This window comes from Enhydra lutris, unplaced genomic scaffold, assembly GCF_002288905.1.
Source record: "Enhydra lutris kenyoni isolate GAN:26980312 unplaced genomic scaffold, ASM228890v2 scaffoldscaffold42, whole genome shotgun sequence".
Lineage (NCBI taxonomy): Eukaryota > Metazoa > Chordata > Mammalia > Carnivora > Mustelidae > Enhydra > Enhydra lutris.
The window spans coordinates 2971163-2982371 of NW_019154126.1; the positions used below are offsets into that span (position 1 = coordinate 2971163).

General features: G+C 40.3%; 1 non-coding gene across 1 annotated transcript; it reads left to right on the forward strand.

Annotated features, from left to right (window-relative positions):
- Window positions 1–7305: 7305 nt before the first annotated feature.
- Window positions 7306–7379, forward strand: TRNAN-GUU. The gene has a single exon. It is a non-coding gene; the product is annotated as a tRNA-Asn (tRNA).
- The last annotated feature ends 3830 nt before the right edge of the window (window positions 7380–11209 follow it).

An 11209-nucleotide genomic window follows, 5' to 3' on the forward strand; every position in this document is an offset into this window, starting at 1 on the left:
CAATTCTGCGATTTGGGGTAAATTATTTAACTTCTAAGGTTTCCGCTCTGTTAGACAGAGATGGTAAAAATGGGACTTACCTCACATACATTAAATTTTAAAATTTAAATAAGTAAATATCTGTAAAGGGACTTGGAAGAGCACTTGACACAAAAGTGTTCGTGTTTGTTGAATGAATACATTTAGAATGGCACTTTGGCCTTAATGGTATCACCTTTAAGAATAACAGTATTTTTTTAAATTTTAAAAACTTTTTTTTAAGATTTTATTTATTTATTTGACAGAGATCACAAGTAGGCAGAGAGGCAGGCAGAGAGAGAGAGAGGAGGAAGCAGGCTCCCCACTGAGCAGAGAGCCCGACGAGGGGCTCGATCCCAGGCCCCTGGGATCATGACCTTAGCCGAAGGCAGAGGCTTTAACTCACTGAGCCACCCAGGTGCCCCAAATTTAAAAAAATTTTATTTTAAATTTATTTTCATTTTTAAAGATTTTATTTAGTTAGTTAGTTAGAGAGTGTGAACAGGGGGAGGGGCAGAAGGAGAGGGAGAGCGAGAACCTATCTCAAGCATACTCTGCTGACCGCAGAGCCCGCCATGGGGCTTGATCCCATGACCCTGAGATCATGCTCTGAGCCAAAACCAAGAGTCAGACACTTAACTGACTGAGTCATCCAGGTGCCCCTAAAATTTAAAAACTTTAAAAAAAGTTTTTCTAGAAACAACTGATTTGGACTCTTATTGTTTCTTCTTGGACCAATGTGAGGTTTCTGTCATGTCCCTTGATAATCTCCTATACTAATTTTTTTGGTTGCTTCATTATTAGGGACCTGTCAACTCTGCTAATATTTTACAAAAAAATATTTAATATAGGTCTTTCATTTTCATTATTATTTTCAATTACCTAATACATTTATTTAACATACTAAGTCAAGTGTTACAGGAAATATAAAGATGGATTACATTTCTTTTTTTTTTTAAAGATTTTATTTATTTATTTGGCAGAGACAGAGATCAAAGTAGGCAGAGAAGCAGGCAGAGAGAGAGAAGGGGGGTAAGCAGGTTCCCCACTGAGCAGAGAGCCCAATGCGGGGCTCGATCCCAGGACCCTGAGATCATGACCTGAGCCAAAGGCAGAGGCTTAACCCCTGAGCCACCCAGGTGCCCCACATTTCTTTTTTTTAAAGATTTATTTGACAGAGAGAGAACAAGCAGGGGGAGAGGGAGAAGCAGGCTCCCCACTGAGCAGGGAGCTCAACATGGGGCTCCATCCAAGGACCTGGGATTATGACCTGCGCTAAAGACAGATGCTTAATGGCTGAGCTACCCAGGCACCACAGATGGATGACATTTCTGACCTCAAGGAGTATATGAATCAGAAGGGGGCACTAAATAAGTTACAAAAATGGCTGCAATATAATGTGAGGTTTGGAGAAGGAGATAAAGAATTTACGAAAGGGAAGATTGTATCTAGTTTGAGGGAGCAGGAAAGGTTTCATAGAGGAAAAGTCCTCACTATATGAGGCCAAAGAAAACATAAGACTTTAATAGGCAAGATGGCAAAGGGAGGATATTCTACATAGAGGGAGGAGCAAAAGCAAGGCATAGCAACAAGGACCAGCAGGTGGTACCCTGCAAGAATTATTTGAAGTTTAAATAGATTTAGAGTTTAAATATTAAACCACTGTAAGCATTTATTTTCTTTTTTCTTTAATTTTATTTATTCATTTGACAGAGCGAGATCATAAGTAGGCAAAGCAGCAGGCAGAGATCCTGATGTGGAGCTCGATGTGGGGCTCGATCCCAGGACCCTGAGATCATGACCTGAGCCCAAAGCAGAGGCTTAACCCACTGAGACACCCAGGCACCCCAAGCATTTGTTTTCTTATCCATAAAATGGGCATAGCAATAGTATCCATCTTACAGAGTAGATGAGAGATAAATGTAATGCATGTGTCTGACAGTAAATGCTCATTAAATGTTATTACTTGGGGTACACATTGGTTGGAGACTGGCTGTAAGTAAGGAACATAAGGTAAGGAACATTGAATGTACTGGGTCAATATCGAATGGTGGGAATGAGTGTGCAAAGGAGACAATGTGGAAGTTGAGAGAAGTTAGGAAGGTAGAATCTATGACTTTGGGATGGACCAAAGGTAAGAAATTAAAGAAAGGAAACAGAGGATGCCAAGGTATCAACTTGAGACTTCTAGAAGAGTAGAAGTATCCTTAAAGGGCCACCATCTACCTTTCCAATGGCCAGAAACTCATAACCTCATCCCTCATAAATGCTGGATGTGGGCTGGTGCTTTATTCATGTTATCACATATTTGAAAAATATCCTTTTTATGGGATCATACTTTAAATTTATAAGAGGACTTGCTATTTACAGTATTCTAGGGTGAATCATTTTGTGATACTGCAAAACCTTTTTTTTGGAATATGGATTTATTTGAGCTTGTTTTATATATATGCATACACACATAGATAGATAGACAGACAGACAGATAGATGGATGGATGCTATGTTTTGGCTATTTTTCACTGAGTAGATGGCTCATTGAGTACCAGCTCTTTCCAAGGTACAGTCATTCTAATGATTTAGTTGACGTTAGTTCAAGGTTTCCTATCCATTTTCTGGAAAGAAGCTGCAAGGCGGAAGCTCCTCCTGGGGCATTGGTCTGCACCCTACCCCCTATTCCTGAAACTGTATTAGAACTGTGGAAATGGGGGGCAGTGACATCACCCTTATATCTTCCACTCTCCCTTTACTGGGAACATCTGGAGCCCCCTACGACTGTGACAGTGACTGGTGTTTCTCTACAATAAATCATCTTGACCTTAATGGCCGGAGGTATAGATCTTCTGGTTTCATCTAAGTTGTACCTTCTGATTGCATTAATATAAGATTTTTTTTCTTTCATTTCTTTTAAGCAGAATTATAGATCTTTGGAAAATGTAAGCAGTCTATCTGTTTAACATTTTAAAAGTGAAGGAAATATATTCCCTTGTTATTTTACAATAGCTCTGGGAATTAGGTGGTGCAAAGATGGTAAATGTTCCAGAGGAGGAAGCAGAGGAACCCATTACCCCGAACCAGGCAGTTTCGACGCTCTTCCTTCTCCATCTGGCTACCTCGCCAAATACATCCTACACTGCTTTTTTCCTCCCTTTCTGAGTTCCTCAGCTGAGTGACCTTCCCTCCCACCTGAGGCAGTTCCCAGCGGAGGAACTGGGTATCCCTGTGGCATCTATTTAATTACCTTTACTTTTTTGAAGGAAATGAAAAGAGGATATCTGTCCTGCTAAGCAGGGAGCTGGATTCGGGGCTGGATCCCAGGACCGTGGGATCATGACCAGAGCCAAAGAAGAAAGAAGCTTGATGTTGGAGCCACCCAGGTGCCCCTTAATGTTAATTTTAAATAGGTGAATTCAGACTGATAGGACTGCCTAGGGAAGAAAAGGCTGTGGCTTTTTTAACAGTGCTGCAGTCAAGAAATGGACTATGGGGTAGAACCTATTGAAGTTACTGAGATAACTGCAGGGTTATCTCCCTGGAGAAGTTCCCTGAGTATACAGAAGAAAGCGGAAATCCATGTTCTCCCCCAAACCCCACCATTTCTAGCTGGATCCAAGATTCTTTTGGTCTGAATACAGTTGAAATCATCAATGCTGTTAGTGACTACTCCCACTAATGAGAAAAGCAATGATTAAAATTTTAGATCTGTATTATTTGGCAAAGTCATAAAAATGATTTCCATATACAAAAGAGTGGTTCATGAAGAATAAACTATATTTTTAATAATTTTCCTCTAAACCACTAGGTAGAATATCAATATATTATTTCTGCCTCTTTCTACCTTTTTTCTTAAATCACGTCTGCTAAGTTGAAAATAAAATGGCGATAATTATCTGAATAATTTCACAGAACTTTCCAACTAAGTGACACAATTTAAAAGATGATGAGGACAAGGCACAATATATTTTTTAAAAGATTTTATTTATTTATTTGACAGAGATCACAAGTAAGCAGAGAGGCAGGCAGAGACAGAGGGAAGCAGGCTCCCTGCTGAACACAGAGCACGACACAGGCCTCAATCCCAGGACCCTGGGATCATGACCTGAGCCAAAGAAAGAGGCTTTAACCCACTGAACCACTCAGGCACCCAAGACAAAATATTCTAATACACCTTTCTTAATGTTCTTGGCTTATGAGTAGACCCAACTCAACACTCAACTATGGAAGCAGTTATTCTCTGTGAATAGTGTTTTGGACCCAATAGTGTTTTGGACACTACTATTGGCCTGCTAAACTGTTAACTGACGCTTAGTCAACAGTTTTGAATGGGAATGAGACTTTTTGTGAGTAAGAAATATAGTTTAAGCTTGGCACAGGATGGAAGGGTTCAACTCTACTATAAATGTGATTTTTTAAATCACATTTTTTTAAAATGTTTTAAATGTGATTTTTAAAACACATTTTAAAATGTGATTTCGGGGTGCCTGGACAGCTCAGTCAAGTGTGGGACCTTGATATTGGCTCAGATTCTGATCTCAGAGTTTGCCCCCCATTGGGCTTCCTGCTCAGCGCTGAGTCTGCTTCAGATTCTCTCTCCCTCTTCCTCTGTCTCTCCCCCTCTGCTCATGCTCTTTCTCTCTCTAAAATAAATAAAATCTTTAAAAAGTGTGATTTCAGTGGCTTTGAAAATTGGTCTCATAGTTCTCTTGTTCTTAGTGACATTTGGATTAGCATTCTCTTTTGTTTCCTGGTGACATAGTCTTCCTTTTATGGCGAAAATTTCTCTAATTCACTGGATTTAAAAAAAAAATTCTAACTGGGTTTTTCGTTTTTAGCCACTCAGTCACCATCTTTCTGAAAAACAGTCATTCAAAAGAATTAAGGTCATGTACAAGTGTGTTAATGGGAATCTTATGAGTTGCTTCTCCTGTTGGTATGAAGCTAGAGGCACATTATCTGAAAGCACGGGATTCATGGTACCTGGAAGGTCTATAAATCAGTGTGGTCCATCTTGCCTTGTCTGTTAAGACAGGTGGATCCCATTTGCACAGATGTTCTTTCTCTCTCTCTCTTTTCCTCTCTAAGAAGGAAATAAAATATATAGGCCCATTAATCTGCACAGGTCAACCTCTTTCATAGGGCACATTCTTGGAAAAGGTAAAGTTGCAGTTCAAATGTGTATGATATACAAAAAGGGGCAAAAGGCTCAGTCCTTCTCACTTTCAGCAATTATAAAGACCTAAGTATTAGTGGAGTTATAAGAATTGTTTATCTTAGGTTACCCTGAAATTTAGGAAAAGATGATATACATTTCTAAAATTAATGCAGTAGGCTTAATTTAGGTCTAAAAACTGGATATAGATATAAGGCCCAAGATTAAATAATCACAAAGATTTCGACGACAGCACATACTCTTATTTTTGTAAGAGAACATTTTACATAAAATATATGTTTGATATACATCATTGGAGTAAAACATTGAGATTCCATTTTGTATATTTAATATTTACATGTTCTTTTGAAGTATTTACAAGTGAAGACACACACAAAAAAAGGCAATGCTAATGAACTGCGAAAATAGCCATTGATTTTATTAAAAAATATTAACAACTACAGAATCAGGCTTGGAGAATGAATTTTAAAACAAACGTATTCACACTGACACATAGCATGAGAATTAATATTCCTTTTTGAATTAGTTTTTCTCATCAACCATTTCTCATCATCTCTCTTTTTAGAAATTAAAATGACGTGAGGGAGAGAAAGGAGCTAAAGATATTTACAGGAACAGAACTGTTTCTAGTATTATTTTAGGCAGGAAAGGAAATATTGAGTGAAAGGGTGAGGTACCTTCTGGCAGTCTGTTCTAACTGAATAGACACAGGAACAATAACAGGGGAGAGGACACTCATCTTCCTATACATAGAACAAAAAAACAGTGCGAGGCAGCTTTAGCTCACATTAACAGGTGCATAAAATACAAATTAAGTTTTATCATCATATGTGAAGGTAGCATCATAAATGAAATAAGACTCATTATATGTTCTTTATAAGCACTTCCTGGACTTTTTTTTTTTTTTTCCAAATTCAGAATTTTCAAGTACACTTCTAAAAGTTTGTTGAAAGAGGAGTGGTGTGTGAATTCGCAGCTGTTTAATATCCCAGCGCTTTCAAGGAATTCTGCTAATTGGTTGCAAAGCCAATTTAAATTGTCTTATCAAACCACAGGAACTCAGAATGTTGTTTGGACTGAAGCATGTCGCATACAACTTCTATAAATCACAAACGGAATTCTTTCTCGAGGGATTCTGGACAGAGCAATGCGGTAACTGTTAAAAATTTAAATATAGAGTTGCCAAGTGGAAACTAGCAGTTAGTTGAGGAGAAAAGAGGAAAAAAAGAGTGTTTAGAGCTTTGAAGAGTACTTTGAAAGTCATCTGGAAATACACAAAGGGGAATATTTTCATACAGAGTATATATAGAGATGTAGCAAGTTTGCGAATAGGGTTTCTGTGCTAGGGATTTTCAGGAGTTAGTCATAAATCATGCTTTTTTCTTCTTTAACTTCTCTTTCCTCAAACTGGGTTATAAATATCCTGCGAAACGTGCGCTTCAAGGGGCATGGCTCAAATGTGTGCGCGAATAGGCTACATCTAGGGAGAATGAAGGACGATCAAGCAATGAACCAAACGCACGGGAATAATGAGTGTTACTGTAGCTTTTTCCTAGTGCTCTTTTCCAATAACAAAATGTTAGTGACAGACAATTGTACTGTAGGTTAGCACATGGCAAACAAATAAGGACTGCATAAAGCATGTATGTATTTAATACATACCTGAAGATAAAAATAAAGAAGGCAAAAAACCACAATTCAGATGACCTTGTGAATGCTACACTAGTAAATCATGAAGATTAGCGAGCAAAACACTGGACAAAGAGCTTGAAACAAAAGGAAAGTTTCTCAACTCACAAGATTAAAATGTTTATTTCCCTATAAAAGGAAACATCAGAAATTGTCATCTTCCTGAAACAGAACGTTCCAAACGGGAGTTGGAAAGGACGACAGTATTGTAACACACGCTGCGAACTGAACTTCTACTCGATCTTGCTGTGTCTTATAATTTTCCAATATGCTTTTAGGGTGGAAAATAAAATCAAGAGTGTTGGATATTTTGAATGAAAAGTCTGATTTTAATAATATGAATCAGGAAACAGTGAAAAAAATAACATTAACGCACTGCCTTTATAATTCTCTGTAAAGACTAAAGCTGGAGAGGCAAACGGCACCGGAGTCTCTGTGGCGCAATCGGTTAGCGCGTTCGGCTGTTAACCGAAAGGTTGGTGGTTCGAGCCCACCCAGGGACGGTCCCCGCTTTTACCCGTTTGTCGCCGGAACTTTTGCACAATTCTGGAGTTCAGACCTACGGACTACGCGGAGGTCGCTCTCCAGGGGTTGAGCGGAAAGAAACCGCAGATCTCGCTTCGCCGCCCACCCTGCGGGTGGCTCTTCAGCTTCCGGGAGCGCTGGAGGCCCCTCCCCCAAGCGTCCCCGGCTCGCGACCGGCAGGTGGGCCTTTCCCGACCACCCCGCTGACTCGGGGTGGGCGAGAGGGTCCAGCGCTTTAAAGTCCCCGCATCCTTTCACTTCCAGTTTCTCAGTTCCCAAACTCAGGCTGCTGAGTGCCCCAAGGGTTCCTCGTCCTCCTCGCTCGTTCCTGAAGCCCAGGCCGCACAGGTCCTTTCCGCTCCTCGCCGGGCTCTCGCGGCCACCGCGAGGCCGGGTGCGGGCGCCGAGAGCCCGCAGAGGCCGGGCGGGCCCCTCAGCCGCGCGCACGCGCGCCGTCGCGCTCGGGGCTCGAACCCGCCGCCGACTCTCGCCGCAGCCCCGGAGGCCTCCGCGGCAGGACGGCGGCCACCGCTGCTCGCGTTCCGCGTCAGGACCCCTGAAATGTCAGAGGCAGCCCGCATGTATGTATTTCAAGAGTGCCGAGTTCAAGCTGTCCACTGATTTAAAACTCTTCACGTTTTTTCACACTAATGTTGAATCGTGCAGCGTTTGTCTCTTCCCCGTCGGCGTAAACATACACTCCCGTGGAGTGACTTGAACACTGACGCTGTGGTATTGGTGGATGCAGAAATGTTTGTTATAAAACCTTTGTGTGGACCCTATCGTAAGAGCATTTCTGTGTTATATGTCGCTTCTTATACTGACGTGCTAGAATTTTATAGAAAATGGAACGGACCTGCAGCCTTTCCCACCTATTCAGAAAGGAAGCAGACCCATGTGTGTGTGTGTGTGTGTGTGTTTAAACAACTGCGTGATTGTGTGAAACTTAAAAAAAAAAGAATTATGACAGATTAAAAGTGAAACTGCTAACGTAAATTTTGATTCGATAAGCATATACCATTTATTCCACAAAATGCAAAACTCTCTCAAAATAGTTACCTCGTTCTTCATTCCCTAAATACAGGCTGCCTTTGAGAAGTAATCATAGCTTCTTCATAATTATTGTCTTGGGTCTAGATTACAGAAATTTGAAAGACGGTTCTGGAGGAAAAGTGATGTTTTATTCCTGCAAATGAGTAGTTATGCTCTTCTTTATATTTTCCTCCAGGTGTACATGCTAATAGAGGCTAGCATTTATCGTTTCGTCCTGGCTCTGCGATTAGTCCCTGCGCAGAGTGCTTTCACGGAGGAATGTGTGCGAACCTCACAACTCTTCCAGGTAGGTCCTGTTGTTGCCGCCGTGCAGATGAGCCGCCGGAAGCAGGGGGCCCTGGAGTAACTGGCCTGAATTTGCAGCGAGTCGCCAGCACGGTACAGATTGGACCCAGGCAGTCAGGCTCCAGAGCCCAAGCCCCTCGCTGCTGTAACACCTCCTCTAACCTGGAGCTACTTGATTAATTAGTTAATTTAAATCCAAAGTTGATATTTTTAATTAGTTTTTATGAAGTTTCATTCATGTTTTGCTCCAAATCTCATTAAAAAAACAAAAAAACAAAAAACCCTCGCCGAACATTCATAGACTACTAAAGGGCATTGTTAAATTACACATTCATTGGGCTGCTTAATTTTATTGAAATGAAAACTGTGTAGGAACATGAAATCTTAATGTGAAACGTATCTTTGGGAAACAATTTGATAGCATTTATGTGGAGGAGACAAGATTAGAAATAAAGACAGGCTGGAATAGCCCAGGCAAAATATGAAAGAGGGATAGAAAGAAGAATAGATTCAAGCATTGGGGGCTAATCTAGAGTCTAAGGGTTCTTAGACCCCAGGCTGATGTTTGGCACTTGGGATAACCATCAGGACCTTGATTTCAGGACACCTTTGTGAGATAGTACCAAGTTTAGCTCTGGACAGGTGCCTAGATGGCAGTTTTAAATTTGATCCTAAATTTTTAAGTATGTTCTTTCTCTCCCTAGTTCGGGGATTAATAGGATTTAGAGGCCAGAAAATAAAGAGGGAGGATTAAATGAGAATGGAGGTGGGGCAAGGAGTGCAAAACTGCCCTCTAATGTGAGTAGCTGATTTTATTATGTGGGCAAGTGCTTAGCACATTTCCCTGTACTCACTGTTGCTTACAGATAAAACGGGTGGGAAGCATTTTAGAAAAATTGCTTAAAAATTTATGGACGAGTTGCCTTTGTAAAATTTTAATGTGTATTGGTTAAAGACATGGCAATAAATAGCATTTCTGGGGAGCATTACTTTGTTCTCAGTTTCTTGCTTGGTTCTGTAATACCAACCAAGCCCAGAAATGTGTCAAGATCATTTAGATCCTTTATGGAAGACTGAAGACCATTTAAAAGGCTATGTCAGGCATTTGAGTATGTAAATATGTTTCTAATCTTGTTAGTAAACAGTTGTATATTTAAACTTAATTTATAAAATCGTAGGAAAGCTCACTAAAGTAATGCAATAAAAGGTGAAACAAGTACTGTGGTTTATAAACTATTAGAGGAGGTAATATTCGTATCACTTCTAATAATCAATAATTTAAAATATTTTTTACGTTGCAACATTTCTTTTTTTTTTTTTTTTTTTAAAGATTTTATTTATTTGACAGAGAGAGATCACAAGTGGGCAGAGAGGCAGGCAGAGGGAGAGGAGAAAGCAGGCTCCCCGCAGAGCAGAGAGCCCAATGCGGGACTCGATCTCAGGACCCTGAGATCATGACCCGAGCTGAAGGCAGAGGCTTAAGCACTGAGCCACCCAGGTGCCCCCGTTGCAACATTTCTTAGGATAATAGCGGTTAGGAGGTTAGGAGGAAGCCACATGGCTACCGAGTCTCTATTTTCGTTTTAACACCTTTGTCTGATGTCATACGATACAAGGTTTGGGGGAAAAACTTTTAAACTGCTAAAGAAACACAAATGCCTTGTTTCTGCATACATAATACATCGTAACCAGTAATGCTAATGTGAATTTTAATTTCATTTCTCTGAATTTTAGTGGCCATGAGGCCCAAGATGTTCAGTTTGTAGCTACAACCGGCAGAGTGGGAATGCATTGGTGGTAGAATAAACTGTGATACATTTAACGAGAAAATAGTTTAAGAAGTTGAAACCTTTTAAATAATTAAGAATGTTAATTTTAGGGGGCGCCTGGGTGGCTCAGCCGGTTAAAGCCTCTGCCTTCAGCTCAGGTCATGATCTCAGGGTCCATCAGGCTCTCTGCTCCGCGGGGAGTCAGCTTCCTCCTCTCTCTGCCTGCCTCTCTGCCTACTTGTGATTTCTATCTGTCAAATAAATAAATAAAATTTAAAAAAAAAGAATGTTAATTTTATCACAGCTCAGCATTTCATTTGTGGTACTTCAAGTTGAGCCCCTTTGGTAGTAGTATCAGTCATTCTGTTTTTACATACTGAAAATAAGTATTGAACTCATAAGAAGGCTGTGGGAATATAGTTGTAAAATAGTGGTAAACACCTTAGTTTTAAGTTGTTTTCATAGCTTAAATTTTAAGAAAAGTCATTAAAAATTCAACTGTTTAGACTCATATCTTCAAGAAAACTCTTAAAGTATTTTATTTTAAAGGAGGCTCCACATCCAGTATAGGGCTTGAACTCACAACCCTGAGATCAAGATCTGCATGCTCTACTGACCAAGCCAGCCAGACATCCCTATTTCAAAGAAAACTCTTTGTAACTGACATCTTGACCAATAAATAATTATCAACATCCCAGAAA